The sequence below is a fragment of the Bubalus bubalis genome, chromosome 13, assembly GCF_019923935.1.
Source record: "Bubalus bubalis isolate 160015118507 breed Murrah chromosome 13, NDDB_SH_1, whole genome shotgun sequence".
Lineage (NCBI taxonomy): Eukaryota > Metazoa > Chordata > Mammalia > Artiodactyla > Bovidae > Bubalus > Bubalus bubalis.
In genome coordinates, this window is record NC_059169.1 from 20687887 (window position 1) to 20704834 (window position 16948).

Here is a 16948-nt window from a genome sequence, read left to right on the forward strand (position 1 = left end):
CAGTAACTATCTACATAGTATTTATATTGTATTCAGTTTTATAAATAATCTAGAGAGGATTTAAAGTGTATTGGAAGATGTGCATAGGTTATGAGCAAACTCTGTACATTTTCTATAAGGGACTTGGGCATCCACGGATATTGCTATCTGTGGGGGGTGGGGGGGGCAGGGTGAGCTGGAACCAATCCCCCTTGGATATGGAACGATGATTGTAGCATTTATTAGTCCCAGCATCCTCAAGAGGGTTGGGCAAATGATCCTTAAATTCCTTCCCAGACTAATGTATCCGTCACCACTACACACTGAACGACCTGGTGAGATACACCCATCATTCCTGAGACAGGACAGGAAGTAGTTCTTTCCAGTGCTCCAAGGTGAGACCCTCAGTCCCTAATTCATGCTGTCTGCACACTGTATACTCCATTGATTCAATTCTTACCTGCCAATAAATGCTACATTCACTCCCACTCACAGTGAAAGGATGGGGTCCTGGAAATATCAAGGCACTGATAACAGGAAATGAGAAATTTAGAAGAACTCTTACTTGTCAGCATGTCAAGGTGCTCCTCTCGTCTCTTAGTAGCTTCCTTTCCACTTATCAGCACTGGAAGTTACTCTGTGGACAGTCCTACAGGGGAAATGGGAGCTGAGGGCTTTGCCTGTGACAGGTGGGTTGACCTATGTAGAAGGCTTAACAGGCAAAGGTATCCGAGAACTAAAAGGATCATGGACACATTAAGAATTGTCCACGTAAGTGCAGAGGAAGAGCCGATCTATAGAGTGGTCATGTCTGGGGACACCAGTCACCTTCACCAGGATGATTCAGAAACGCCTGATGGCGAGGCTGAGAGACTTACTTTTGTCTTTTCAGAACCGGGATTCTATAGAGTAGTTGTTAACACATGCATGTTTTTGTGACAATGAACACACTGTTGGCAACCTTAGCTGAGACACCACTTCAACTGGTTTCCACAAGGATTCCAGTCCATATTGACTGGAAAGTGTCTTGAGAGCCTCAGAAAAGTACTGCAAATCTGGCTCCCACTTGAATCTTTGAACACTTCTTCAAAACACACAGAAGAGAACGGAAACCAGGAATATCTATGGATGAAGGCTTGGCAAGAATGTCTTTCCAACATCATGGCTAGGGTTTTTGTAAAATTGTCCAGGAAACTGTGTCTTTTCACCTTTATATCCCTTAACATCGTTTGCCGAGGAAGGACAAATCAGGCTTCTTGGTGGCAATTACTACAGAGAAGTAGGAGTGAAGTTAGGTTTGGTGTGGTGAATTTCTTGGAATTTTCAGAGAGGTAATGTGAGAGCCCTGCTTTCCATTTGGCAATGTCTACTGGAAGACAGGTTCTTTGGAGCTCTTTCATATCAGAAGCAGTAGCTGCTGTTTTGCTATCTAGTACCACACTTTTAAGCCAACAGTCACAAAGCTTCCAGCGTTCCATGAAGGCATATGAATCTTCTTTGGCTGGAAGTTTAGACTAGCTTCTTGGTTTAAAAGCATGGAGCAGAGATTTTTTTTTTTTTCTTTCTGAGAACGAGTTACTGGTTCCTGCTGAGTGAGAACACCGGAATGGATTGTCACTACTCAAACCAGTAAGACTAAGATTGTCAAGTGATTTGTCCCCTGTCACCGAGATAGAGCATCAATACCACTGTCAGGACTTCTCCGGCATATGACACAAATCAGAGTTGCAGAAATCAGAGTGGTGAGCATATGTGTATCTTCACAAAAGCACACACCATAACGTGGATGGAAAGGTACATGGTGTATCACTTCCTGGTCTTTTGGCTAAGATCAAGTGTAGTATCTGTTCTTATCTGTTTAATATCTGATATGTCTTCTATCTGAGGACAATGTACTCTATGGATTTTTGGAGCAGGGAGTTGGAATAGGAGCTTGCTCTGTCCACTCCATGCATTGACCTAGTATTGCAGTACCTCCAGTAAAAGTGCAAAAAAAAAAAAAAAAAAGGAAAGAAAGGCACATGGTGTAAGGGGACTCAGTGCAGTTTCTTCTCCTTGAAAGTCTTGATTAGATGTTGAGCAATCCTCTGTCAGGCAGGCTTTCGGATTTCCGATGCGGCTCTAGGCTTCACTGGCAAAAGAACAGCCACACTGAGATACACAGGAGTCCTTTATGAATCTCTGCAAACACCAACCGCAGTCCTTCCTTCAGACCAAGTTGGCAATGTGCCTCCTCCTTCGGTTGTCCTAAATTACTTTCAGTTACACATGTGTGCAAGTTACCATTTACACTTCCTTCCTGCCTCAGCTTTCCACAGCAGTGACAGTGATTATAAATGCAACTGAAGTGGGGGGTGTTCGTACACAGATAGCGGCATCCTAAATGTTGCTTTAGGGAGGAAGAATTCATGACCACTAATGGCAAGGCTAATAACAGTGGGTATAAAGAAAAGTTGGGGTGTGGGAGGAAATAGTCCTTTATCATCTGCTGGTTTGCCCCATCAGGGGCCCCCAAGCCCCGGGATCTAACACACACCTGATGATCTGAAGGAGGAACTGATGTAATGATAATAGAAATAAAGTGCACAATAAATGCGATGTGCTTGAATTATCCTAGAACCATACCCCTGCCCATCCCCGGTCCCTGAAAAAACTGTCTTCCACAAAACCAGTCCCTGGTGCCAAAAAGGTTGGGGCTCACTGATAAAGGGGGTCCTTTGGGCTGGATGGTTACATCAGTCATCGTCTGGGCTGCAGCTCACCCCTTTCCTGGTCCCATTTATCTTTCACCCAATATTGTCTGTGACTCAAAGACTCCCATCCACGATAAAGACTTCAAATAGGTGGGGAGGAGAATTAGGAGCTTGTAGACATTTGGTGATAGGCGACTCAGATTTAGGCTTAGATGTTACAGGATCTTCATTTTAAAACATCAAAATGTTCATTTTGTGCAGTTTGAAACGTGAATTTCAAAGATGACCCTAATCTCAGGGGAGTAGATAGTCTGTCCCACAGATGTGAACTTCGCTAGACAGCCCATTTTTGCTCCCCCGTGAGGAATTAAAGTAGATATGCTAAAAGGTTGTACCTCTTTCAAAGCTGATTCTCCCTGTAAGAAAGTGTTAAACCACAGAAGGCGATGGAAATGGCTGATAAGGCGACTGGTCGCTGTCACCACCTCCGTGGGTGGCTGCTCTTTTGACCCATCTGAATTTGAAGCGGGGTTGGGGGGCTGTTGGTAACAAAGTCTTATGTTCAAAATGTCCATGGTCAGAAAGGTTTGCAACATAACGAACACCCTTATCATCACTCGAATCTTTACAACAACTTGGATGACTTTTTAATTGTGGCTTAATATAGTTAATTATGGCAAGCCTTCCCTATTTTCCAGGATGATGAATTAATATTACAGATCTTTAATGTTACTAAATTGGCATAATGACATAGTAGATTTAACGTCCCAGTTATGTTAAGACCTGCTTGATAATTTGGCTCTTTTGCTTTTTGCCTTAAATAGGGAAAGCATGCAAGCGAGCCTTTTAACAGCAGGCTGCATGTAACTACCTGTGTCATTTTTCCTTAATAAATTATTGATATGGAAAATCCCAAACAGAGGACTTCTTCAGACTGTATGTGAAGCCAACATTTTCTTTCTAATATCCACTTCATCAGTATAAAAGTTAGAAAGCTGCAGCTCTTCAGCCAGGTTTTATAATTAGACAAGACTGCATTTTACATCTGCAAAAGACTCATGCTTAGTGGGGGAAAAATGAGAAACGTGATATGTTCCATTCTGTTGCAATGGTTATACCATTTTAATCTCTTAAGTTCAATATATATCCTCTAGCAGGCTATACTTCTAGGATTTCATTTTTAGATCCTTAAGGCTGCATATATCTGTCAAACCGACATAATGAATTTAAAGTGCTAATGCCTAGAAGACCAGAAAAACATTGAAATATATCCTTGGTTGATTAAATTACCACCTCCAGCTACTTTACATCCTTCTGTCCAAATAGATTTTCTTTTTTACTTACCAAGTGCTGGATCTGGAAGATGCTGAAGATGTAATTTTATGGTAAAAACATGCACATGTCTTTAGACAAGAGCATTTTATTTAAGCATCTTTTTAAAGTCTGTACAGTATTTCTGTGATAGAGCTTACAATTTGATTACTGAGTCTTTCAATTACGCTCAACCTGCAGGTTAATCGGTGACTTTCAAGTGTATTCTTGGAATGGAATCTATGTTAAACATTGGGAGTACTAATATTCAAATGCTGTGATAACAGTATCTAAAATAATGTGAACTTGTTTTGCAAAAATATAAAGCAACTCTGAATACTAATCTTCATGTTAAAAGTTGTTTCTTCAGGAATTGCTTAGATTGACAGACTGACAACTCAAAGTGGCAACAATGACTCAGACACATTCCTTTCCCTTAAATAGGGTGGCTTGGGCCTTTAAATAGTTAGTCTGTTACAAAAATGAACCCAGGTGCCAAATCTTACTCCTCCTTGTAAAAGGGGCAGTCAAAATAACCCTAGAAATAAGAGTGCTGTGGACCTGAGTGGGGAGAAAATACTGTTTTCTGCACTCAACTTTTACTGCTGGAATTTAAGGTAGAATCAGATGTGAAATATTAGTCATGTCTTTCTATATGTCTGTATTCAAAGACTTACAGTGTACTGCCTTAAACAATCTGTACATGCTTATCACAGTCAGGTTTCAAACACACATATGAACACACACGTACACACCTGATTACATAATCACAGAACTCAGATCTACACATATTTCAGTAATTGCCCTCACACAAAGGAAAAGTAGCAGCAAACGTAGCTGCAGGACCCGGTGGGACTCATTTTCTATTGGAAGATGGCTCATTACAAGCATAGACCGCAGGATGCCTTGTCATGGCCACCAGCCTCTGGGAGGACCCATTCTGACCACACGTTCACCATCTGCACCTTTCTGAACCTGAGTGAGGGTGTGAGAGAAGGGCTCTGCCATTTCAAGAGGAAGGTTCTAGAACCTTGCGATACTAACATACAGTGCAAAGACAGTGAGCATCAGTGGTTAGACATTGGGGTGCTGTGACGTGTGGGGGTGAAACTAAAGACTGAAATGAATGTGAAATAAAACGACAAGTATCAGAGGAAACAGGGGCAGAGACTGAAGGCAAGAGAGCAGATTTGTAGTGCTTTGAAATGAAACGTTATAATCCCTCCGACAATCCTGTTGACTATGAGCTATAGCGCTAGGAGTACAACACAGGAAAAAAGATACATTGTAGGATAAACAGCTTCTTAGAAGGTAAAACTGAATGGTCAAAATAGATGAATAAGGACACACAATGGAGAGGAAAAAAGAAATGAGTCCATGGCAATATGAGAAAAAGGCAGAAGTGAACAGAGGACAGAAAGGCAGAAAAGAAAAAAAATGTAAATGAGTGAGACAAAAAAGCCAAAAGACGAAAAAGAAAAAAGAGAACAAGAGGGGGAAAGAAGTAATATTTTCCTTGATAAAAATGCACAAAAGGGAAGATGAACTTTGTTCTTTTTCTCTTTCTACTCTCCTCTCTTTTTCTGCTTTTCGCCTCGCAGCACGCCAGCCTAAGCTGAGAGCTGTAATGTCATTAAATTGCAAATGCTTTTTCATTTCCGACACACACTGTTTACTTATCTGGCAAAAACATATGTTGGAAGGAATCCGTTAAATTCTGCCCATTGCCTTGGGTAAAAGTGCAATGGAAACGGACCCACCGAGCGTCCTCTTTCTTCTTCTTTAGCACTCCCCTTATCTACAAGACGGCTTCGCAGAAAACTGGCTAGTTCAATGAAAAATGAAGATACAGCGGGAGATTAGGGAAGAACACTGAGCACAAAATTCCTGGAGAGAGGTCACTCCATTGCAAATGATTTCACTCCTCTAGATCTGCATAAATTACTATTTTTAAGGCATCTCCAAAGTCTGTATATTTTTCTCACTCTGTCAAACATTTAATTTCACGCCCCGTGTTCTGAATATGCTAAAATGCATATCTCTGATGCACCTTTAAGCCAGAAAAACGAATGCAAAATTGAAGATAAAATGATGTGATTTACACTACAAGCCTATTACTTGAGGTATTTACATATAGTTTACCTCTGCAGTTCTGAGGATGATTTATTAAAAAAAAATCTGGATTAAGCTCATATAAATATGTATAAATCTTTGTTTAGAAAATAGATTTTGTAGCTGTTGTGTCAAAAAAGTTCTTTAAGATTCTGTGAAGAATTTTCCTTTTAGCATGCTTTGAGAGGGGAAAAAAAGGGGGACAGAATTTGACATTCTGCTTGGTGGGGTGGCGGGGAGAAAAGCGTATTCCACCATCCGGCGCTTATAAAGACTCCTTTATTGCCCTTCTTGGCCCAAAGCAGGTTGGCCCCTCCTCAATCTTTTCTTATACTTATTTAATTTTCTTTTCTCCTACCCCCTCCCCGTTTTTTTTTGCTTGAGTCCAAATAATAGTGCCCTGGATTACTAAACTGAAATTAAATATCAGTGTTTAATGACTGAAACAATCGTGAGTCTTTTGCATGTACCCCTTTGTGTCCCTTGGCGCCTTCTGGCACCTTTACCTAATTCGCTCTCTTCCAAAATATCTTCCCAGCGACTCTGCACTGACACCAAACCCGGGACTTGCCACCTGCCGAGAGCCACTTCCAGCTACCGATTTGAAAACGATTATTAACACACTGCAAGCAAGATATCCTATCCTATGGGAAAGTAATTCTAAAAACACGATATTTCCTATAAACAATCCCCACATGTGTGTTTTTGCCTTTCTCTCTCTCTCTTTCTCTCTCCATTTCTCTCTCTCTCATCTAGAGTTTTGCCTCTTTGTCTGAAAAATGCTTTCTTCAGTCCAGCCTCTTCCATACCTCTCTGATCCCCATCCCTCTGTAATCATTGTGGGGCAATTATTCTCTGCTATTTTCTTGTTAGGCTTTGGGTTTAGGAGAATTTAGATAACAAAGTTGACTAATTCAGAGCTGAACGCACATTGGACTCTGCAAATATACCTTCTGCCACATGATAAGGGCAGGGCCAGCTTCTGGGCTGCACCTGCCGAGATGCTGTGGGAACAGCTGCTTCTGGAAGCAGGTACTGGGGACAGCTATTTCTTCAAAGCCTGCATTAATCCTTTTGCAATTAAACAAGAAAGGGATGTTCACAGGCATTCGATCGCTTTCGGGGGTGGTGGTTGTGGGATGGGGGGAGATATGAGTTTGCTTCCTGAGATTGAATTCCAGTTTTGGTGTGCGGCGCCTGCTTAAAGTTGACTAAAGACAATTTAAAAGAAAGAAACTGCAGTCATTTTCAAAAGTTACGAGTCATTCTTTTTTGCACAAAATGGCCTAACAATCCCCTCTAGTGGTCCGTTTCCTGTTCCTGTGATTTATGAACACTCTCCTTTTCAAAACTGCCCACTTGGTGTGTTTATAGGCTCACAGCAAAGAAACTGGAAGAAAAAAACAAACAAACAAACAAAGTCAGATTATTTAGAGTTGAGATGAGCTTTCCCTGAAGTCCTCCTTTCCTATGCTCAGACAGAGCCTCATTTCTCAAAAACTGATGGGACTAAATCCTACCATAAAACCAGCTTTCTTTTTCAAGGATTTTCTCAAAACTGACAAATAACCTGAGAGCTCTGGTGTTTACAATTCCCCTCGCTGAAATCAAGGAATAGACCAGGGGTGTGATGCACTCAAAATACTGGATTTGGGTTTCTGAAGGGAAGAGGAGTAAATCATGGAAATGGCCTGCACCTTTCTTTCAAGAAGGTTTGGCCCAAACTGGATTATTTCAATCCTTTAGGACAGAATTACTTTTATATGATGAAAGAATCCTGTCTCTCAAGTGTAACCATTCAGAAAGTGCCTGGTCACCGTTGCCATCCAGTGTCCAATCCTTTTCTTGACTCTGCACAAAGAATCCTCCTTCCTTCAGTGTTTGAAGGTGAGATGACACCCTCTGCGGCTTCCTTCTAGGTTCTGCCTACACAGGAAGCCTGCTTTCCCCGAGTTGAGGCCAGCCGAGCATTTCAAGCCTTAAACACTGAGAAGAGGAGACACTCTACTCCCCTGAGTGCTGGTTCCCTTCCCTCAGCTGTGTTCCCAGTCCTGCTGCTTTTACAGACCAGATAGAAATGGAATCCAGCACATCCACTGATTGTGGAAGAGGCTCTATAGCATCGCCCTGGATGGCTTAGATGGGGAGAGTATCAAGATTTCTTACATGACTGGGTGTTCCAGTCTGTTCAGGCTGCTACAACAAAATACTTCAGGCTGGTACCTTAGAAACAGCAGAAATTTACTCATCACCCCCCATGGTTGTGTTCTGGAGAAGGCCCTCTTCAGACTGCTGACTCAGACTCGCTGTGTCCTTACAGGGTAGAAGGGGAGGGAGGCCTCGAGTCTCTTTGAGGAAACTAGTCCCATTCATGAGGACAGAGCCGACCACCCCCCAAAGGCCCCACTTCCTAATACATGGTGGGGGGGGGGCAGGGGGGGCATTGGGATTTCAACATATGAATTTGTCGGGGTTGGCAGGAGGGGCACACAAATATTTAGAGCACAGCGGTGGAACGTGGAAGAAGAAGAATTTTAGATCTTTGCTAAAAACGCATCTACCAAAAGCAGCACAAAATAATTCTAAAACCCTAAGGCTTGACTCACAGGACGCTTATGACATTAGGAAATAGTGACATCACAAAATGAATCCTTTGGGACTTACCTGGTGGTCCTATGGCTAAGACTCCGTGCTCCTGATGCAGGGGGCACAGGTTCAGTCCCTGGTGGGAGAGGTAAGACCCTGCATGCCACACGGCGTGGCCAAAAACAAGATAACCCGTTGCCAACCTCCTTGCACTTTAGCCTTGACAGCTTGGACTTATTTTAAGTCTGGGTTTCTCCCAAATGTCTAGACTTATTTTTTCAATAACACTTGGACTTGGCTTAATTTCCTTCCTTTCAGTTTCTGCAGTCTTCATCCTGGTTTACAAAATCATAATTTCTTGCCAGAAACATCTCTGGGAGCCCCAGGGCCCCTTTTTATTTATTAATTAATTCATCCTAATTCCAGTGGCAAGAAAGATCTACCTAAACATGCAACGTCCCTTCTCAGAAGTGAGCTCTAGTTCCCAATGCTATTACCCTGAAATTTCATGTCCTGAACTTTGAGGCCCCCCAAAGGTATGGGGCCTTTTCAGTCATTCAGTAATGCAACTGTGACATTCTTCTATCTGCTAGACCATACCTGGATAAACCAGTTTGCTCTTCCTCGAACCAGGACTTCGATTTTCACATGTACACACACCCCTCCTGCACAGACAAATCCACCATCAATCTGATGAAGCCTAGACCTCAGGACCTATCTCATGGGTCATTTCTAAGAACTTACACCTAATTTTGCCTGTGTTTCTCAAAGAGAACTCCCTCTCTACCAAATTAGATAAGTTTCAGGCTCCACAAAATTGGTACCTGCTCCCAGTCTCTTACCATTGAACCTGGATGTGAGCATTCACTTAGTCCAGAACCTTCTTAGGACCTAGGCCAGCCTCTTTTGTCTCTGAACTACATGTCTTGCTTGTGCACATTGTTGGTTTTAGGAGCTCGAAGGCTTTCCCTGTGATAATGTTCTCTTTTCTATCAGATGACCCAGTGAATGACTCCACGGTAGAGACGGTCTCTTCTTTACATTCTGTACCAGAATATCAATGTGTTGGTTCACTATTCGTAGTGTGTGTGCGTGCACGCTAAGTTGCTTCAGTCGTGTCTGACTCTTTGCAACCCTATGGACTATAGCCCACCAGGCTCCTCTGTCCATGGGGATTCTCCACGCAAGAATACTGGAGTGGGTTGCCATGCCCTCCTCCAGGGGATCTTCCCAACCCAGAGATTGAACCCTGGTCTCCTGCATTTCAGGCGGATTCTTTATCATCTGAGCCACCAGGGAAGCCCATTTGTAACGTATTGAATGAATATTTGACTGTTTTTGAGGAAGCTGGCAACTGTTCATTTATAGGTATCTACATTAAAGATCATTAGAGGCTAAAATTATAACTTTCCAATCCCAAGGTCATTCAAATACAAATCAAAATAAGCAAACATTTATGGAACATGTTCATTGCTGCATCTTTAAACCTAGCATGGGTGGGTAATCAACACTTCTTGATTAAGTCATTTGTAAGTCAGGACTGGGGGTAAAGGGTGAAGACTGTTACTCATTGGTTTATCACTGAAGAAGCCAGGGGAATTTAACTGGTTTCTGGCATGGGCAGGAGCTGGACATCAACCTCTTCCTCCATTGCTTCTACTATCTTCTGTGTTGGATTCACTCTCAGGCAGGTCTAATCCATGTACTAGCCTTCAGAGCCTCTAAGCATATACACTATTAGCTCAGAAGCCCTAAAGTAAAAACAAAACAAGACAGAAAAACGAACAACAATGGTAAAACTCCTTTTCCCCCCAAATTGCCAGCAAAACTTGTGAAATCAAGTGTCATTGGGCCAACCTGAAGCACAAGCTGAGTCACCTCTTCAGGTAATGAGTTTTTTATGTTAACTACATACTTTAACAGCTTGTCTTTGAAGTATATGCCTAAGTTAGATCATAAATCCAAGAACCAAGTTTACCCTCCAGTCTTGAACCTTGTTTAATTCTCAGCTTGTGCTCAAGAAAGAATAAATTATGATCATAATGTTACAGAAAACAAAGTTAACAATTCAAAATCAAAGGTCATGTTCATGTCTAGAAAAAAAGTAAACTGGCCATTTACGGAAAAGCAACAGTCATTGTGATCTTAACTTTCCTAACCAAAATAGACTATAAGAAAAAAGAACAATGCTCCAAGTAGATTACACTACAGGAAGAGTACTGATTTCTGAAATCCTTACCCATGCAGATGTTTAATGGTGCAAAATCTGGCCCCTGAGGTAGGGTGGGGCAATTTCATTTTAGCCTTTCAACCATAACTTTAAATTTCTCAGAATTCAAAAATCTACATTTTTTTAAATTAAAAAAAAAAAAATCTACTTCTAGGCAAACCTCCTGTGCTGTGTGTGCTGTGCTAAGTCAATTCAGAGTGTCTGCCTCTTTGAAACCCGGTAGACTATAGCCCATAGCCCACCAGGCTCCTCTGTCCATGTGATTCTCCAGACAAGAATACTGGAGTGGGTTCTCATGCCCTCCTCCAGAGGATCTTCCCAACTGAGGGATGGAACCTGTGTCTCTTTATCTTCTGCATTGGCAGGCGAGGTTTTACCACTGGCGCCAACTGCGAAGCCCTGGCAAACCTATTAGTTTTTGCAATAAATTAGACCTCACACCTAGTAAATGTGAATACTCATTTGTTACAACCAGGGAAAAGCAAATGGTATTATATTTTGTGTCTCTTGGTGGATGTAAGGAAAGTGAACTAAACTGTATGCTTCCAACATGGCACTCCACAAATGTGGAATCCAGTGAGTGAATACAGAATAAAATGAAATGAGACATATCCAAAAAGTAGCAGCTGTACTTATGTGCTAATCACACCTCAAAGAGTAACACTGTTTGTTTGTTTCTTTTAAATAACAGAACCAATAAAATCCTATTATGGATTAATCTTGTGCCAAATTTTGTTTTTTAATCAAATCTATTTTGAGCTAAAGAAAATACAAAAATGCAAATGAAGGGCCTCATCCTCCAGATCTCGTGAACATGTAAGGGCTGATACACTTCAAAGATTTTTTTTTTTTAACTCAAAAATTAAAGTCATCATGCAAGACAGCAAAACATGCTTATTGGTAAACATTTTAATTTTATATTCCATGTGAAGTTTCACCCTAATAAAAATCTTTAGGAGGGAGGGTTTTAAAACCCTGAAATTAGATATTTACTAAACAAATATTGCTCTCATTTAATGTCTCACATATGTACCACACTTGGAGACTGCAAGTGAGAACTCAGTTGTTTCACATGGCAAATCAAACCAAACAGCAGGAAAACCACGTTGGAAAAGAGTCAGCACTCCTCTCCAGATACCCACACCACTTGAACACAAAGTGTGGGTGAGCTCATGGTAGGGTTGTTTGCGTCGCATTCCCCGGTGTGTTCCCTCCACTGGGGATGAAATATTCACTAGTAGACCGAAACAAACTCTTCAGAACATTTTTATCTCAAAGTGAGAAAGCGCTTTTCAAACAGCCTGCTAATGAAGCCATCCGCCATCTTGTTTGATGTTGTGCTTGTAGTTAAAAGCAGCTCTGAAAGGCCTCGGGCAGTGCCTACTCTCAGTTGGCAGCTCTTTCAACCTTTGTGGGGCCACTGTGCAGCTGTAATGCAGACTCTCCCATAAAATGCCAACCCACACGCTGTAAGTGCAAAATACAACAATATTCATGGACATCAACTGTGTAATATCAGGTATCACATAAACTACATTTTATTGCATGAGATCACACTCTGCAGAAGGACATAATAACATATCATTATAAGGATGCTTCTTCTTAGAATTCAAAGCTCAAGAGAGAATGTGTTTTAGTTTCTATCCTAGAGCCAGAGAACCTAGGAAATATTAGAAAATAAATGTATACTGTTGATGGAATACATGAAACAGGTGGTTTGTGTAGGCATCTTTCATAGGAATATATCTCACACTGCTTGGAAGCACATACATCATGGGAAAGAACTTACGTTATTTCAAGATATGTGTGTGCAAACACATGTGCACAAAACCATAAAGTGTATAAAACTGAAAATTTACATCAAGGTTATAATGACACAGTCAAAAGAAATTTTAAGGTGTTCTTATCATTCGTGCAAGTACTACTTCTGTCCCATTACTGTGTACTGTGCTTAGTTGCTCAGTCGTGTCTGACTCTGTGGCTCCAGGGACTGCAGCCCATCAGGCTTCTCTGTCCATGGGGATTCTCCAGACAAGAATACTGGAGTGGGTTGCCATGCCCTCCTCCAGGGGATCTTCCCAACCCAGGGGTCGAACCTGCAGAGTCCTACATCTCCTGCATTGCAGGCGGATTCTTTACCATCTGAGCCACCAGGGAAGCCCTCTGTCCCATTGAATGAATACAGTTATTCAGAAGATGACTTGGCAGTATTTGTGCTGGAGTGGAATGGTTACCAAAGCATATAGGCACTGTGGGGAATGTCACCAAACACAATATTCTATACCCAGGTAACACAGGCATTTCAAACTCAACCCCTCCAATATTAAACTCAATATTTAACACCAATAAAAACTGCCCATCTTCATGTATTTTCTATTTCAACTCATGACACATTATCAGTGGTAGACAGAACCCTAAGGTCACCCCAATAATCCCCCACACTGTGGGCAAGACCTATGAGCATGGTAGGACAGCCCTCCCGGGGCTATGTCACACTGAATGGCAAAGGTGAAGGGATTTTGCAGATGTAATTAAAGCCCCTAATTGGTTTACCCTGGCTTCATCAAAAGAGAGATGGAAGAAAAAAAAAAAAGAGAGAGAGAGATGAAACTGAACGGACTTGGTTGAATCAGATGAGCCCTCTAAAAGAGGTCTAGAAGTCAGAGAGGTTCTCCTGCTAGCTCTGAAGAAGGAAGTTCCTATTTTGGGAGAGGACCTGTGGGAGGACCACGTGCAGATGGCCTGTAGGAGACGAGAGCGACCCCTGGCCAGCAAGGGAGTGGGGATGCAAGTCAGTCTTACAGATGCAAGGGACTGCCTGCAACCACATGAGCTTGTAAGACCTTGGGCTGCAGGAAGGAAGACAAGCCAGCTGATTTCTAACTGTAGCTTTATAAGACTCTGGGCACAGGACATGGCTAAGTCACACCTGGTCTGCCGACCCACGGAAACTGACATGATAAATGTATGTTGTTTTTAGGCCAGTAAGTTCATGCTAATGTGAGAACTAGAAAATTCGATACAGTATACTATGGTGAGAACTCATAAGCATGAGCATAAAGGGGGGACATCTAACACAGCCTGGGAGAAGGGTGAACCAGAGAGGCTTCCCATAGGGAAGTTGACATCATAGGAGCTGATGTTTTGGCTGAGTCCCAAAGATCAAAAGTCAGGGGATTCTTCTTAATGAAAAATGTTAACAAACATCTTCCTTTATTCCATAGTTCATGAGAACTGAAATGAATGAGGATGCGTACTGGCTTAGGGGTTTCCTTTGACTGAGCCCAGATGTCCTGAGTTCTCCAGTTCAGGGCCTAGAGGGGCTCTCCACTTGCTGGTAGTTCTCCATGAGCTTGCAGGCAGCACCAACACCGAACTTTCAAGGCTCCAGTGTCTGACCTTTGGCTGGTGCGAGCTTGTTCAATCACAAATTTCTTTCTAAAAGTCTAAACTAAATTGCTCTTATGATAGTTTTGAATTATTACATATAATGTCAGCTGTGAAATAAAAAGAGGTATTTCTTCCACATGCTCCTTTATTCACATTTTTTGTTTGTTTTTTAAAGATCCCTTTCTGCCATTTTTTGAATCCTGTAACTCTCACTCATTTCACATTTTCTCAAAGAATCTATTTCACCTTGCTTTGTCTTCTATCCTCTTCAATACATACATGCTGCTGCTCAGTCACTTAGTTTGTTTCCGACTCTTAACCCCAAGGAACTGTCCCACCAGGCTCCTCTGATCATGGAATTCTCCAGGCAAGAATACTGGAGTGTGTTGCCATTTCCTATTCCAGGGGATCTTCCCAATCCAGGGATTAAACCTGCATTTCCTATGTCTCCTACACTGGCAGGCACATTCTTTACCACTGAGCCACTTGGGAAGCCCCAATATATCCGTAGTCCTCTCAAAATACTACAATTGAATCAAACCTGTTTCAGTAACAACGCATTTCCAGCTCTTCCGTGTGATGTTTCTATTTAGTACATATAGGTTTTGCAGAGTAAAATATACTCCATTGCTTAGTAATATTCAGTAGCAGTCCAATAAGAATTTTTCTTCTATACCCTGTGTATACTTAACTATGCCCCTATTTTATGAGAAACAATTTTGTTAGCTACCTTCATAGCTATGAATACAATGGCATCTTTTAAAAATACTTATTGGTAAAATGTATACAGACTAGAATGCATGGATCTTAAGTGTACAATTTGGTGAATTTTGATAAACCTGCATATCCATGTAACAAACATCCAATCAAGATAAGGATATGTCTTGTGCTCAGTTGCTAAGTTGTGTCCAGCTCTTTGAGACCCCATGGACTGTAGCCTGCCAGGCTCCTCTGTCCATGGGATTTTCCCCGCAAGAATACTGGAGTGGGTTTCCATTTTCTTCTCCAGGGGATCTTTCCCACCCAGGGATTGAAGCTGCGTCTTCTGCATTGGCAGGTGGATTCTTTACTATTGTACCACTTGGGAAGTACAGGGCTATGTCTAGTACCCCACAAAGTTCTCTGTCTCCTTCTAATCAGTTCTCACTGTTTATGTTTCCATCACTATACATTAGCTTTGCCTGCTCTAAAACTTGGTATGAATTTGGGCATACTCCTTCATGTATGGCTTCTTTTGTTTAACATAATGCTTTAGTGATTCATTCATGTTGTTGTATATGTCATAGTTCACTCTCTTTTATTGCTGCGTGATAGTTGATTACACGAATCTAGCACTATTTATTAATTCATTCCCCTATTTACAGATATTTGGGTTGTTCCCAGGATTTGGCCATTCTGAACATTCTTACTTAAACCAAATGTCTTGTGGACATATATTTTTTCTTCAAGATAAAGACCTAGGAGTGGAATTTCTGGGTCCTAGGATCAATGTATGTTTGTTTAACCATATAAGAAACTGGCAATAAATGTTCCAAAGTGAGTGTATTAGTTTACACTCCTAATAGTAATTTAATGTATATGAATTTGAACTGCTCTACAGCCTCATTGTTTGGAAACAGCCTTATTAATTTCAGATATTCTAGTCGGTGTGAAGTGGTATTCAGCTTTGATGTGCATTACTATTTCTCTGATGATAATGATGTTGAACATATTTCCATGGGCTTATTAATCATTCATTTATCTTTTTTGTGTTCAAGATTTTTGCCCATTTTTACAAATTAGGTTGTGCTTTTCTTATTTGATTATAAGGCTCCTTTAGTCTGGATAAAGTCCTTTTTTGGCTGCATGCATTGTGAATATTTTCTACTGATCTATGTCTTGCCACTCAGTTTTTCATGATATCTTTTTAAAAGCAAAAGTTTTTATTTTGATGAAGTCACTCTCTCTGATGCTTAGTGCTTTTTGTGTCTTAAGAAATTTTTTTCCTGCCCCAAAGTCACAATGTTTTCTTCTAGAAGTTTTGTAATTTTAGTTTTTATATCTTAGACCTATTATTCCTCTCAAATTAATTTTTGAGGTTTGGTATGAGGTAGGGGGTTCAAGTTTCATTAGTTCATTATTATTTACAGAGAAAAGGAAAGATATAAATATCTGAATGCAGAGTTCCAAAGAATAGCAAGAAGAGATAAGAAAGCCTTCTTCAGCGATCAATGCAAAGAAATAGAGGAAAACAACAGAATGGGAAAGACTAGGGATCCCTTCAAGAAAATCAGAGATACCAAAGGAACATTTCATGGAAAGATGAGCTCGATAAAGGACAGAAATGGTATGGACCTGACAGAAGCAAAAGATATTAAGAAGAGATGGCAAGAATACACAGAAGAACTGTACAAAAAAGATCTTCACGACCCAGATAATCACGATGGTGTGATCACTCACCTAGAGCCAGACATCCTGGAATGTGAAGTCAAGTGGGCCTTAGAAAGCATCACTACGAACAAAGCTAGTGGAAGTGATGGAATTCCAGTTGAGCTATTCCAAATCCTGAAAGATGACGCTGTGAAAGTGCTGCACTCAATATGCCAGCAAATTTGGAAAACTCAGCAGTGGCCACAGGACTGGAAAAGGTCAGTTTTCATTCCAATCC

General features: G+C 41.2%; 1 non-coding gene across 1 annotated transcript; it reads left to right on the forward strand.

Annotated features, from left to right (window-relative positions):
• Nucleotides 1-1784: 1784 nt before the first annotated feature.
• Nucleotides 1785-1975, forward strand: LOC112578605. The gene has a single exon (XR_003102943.2). It is a non-coding gene; the product is annotated as a U2 spliceosomal RNA (small nuclear RNA).
• The last annotated feature ends 14973 nt before the right edge of the window (nucleotides 1976-16948 follow it).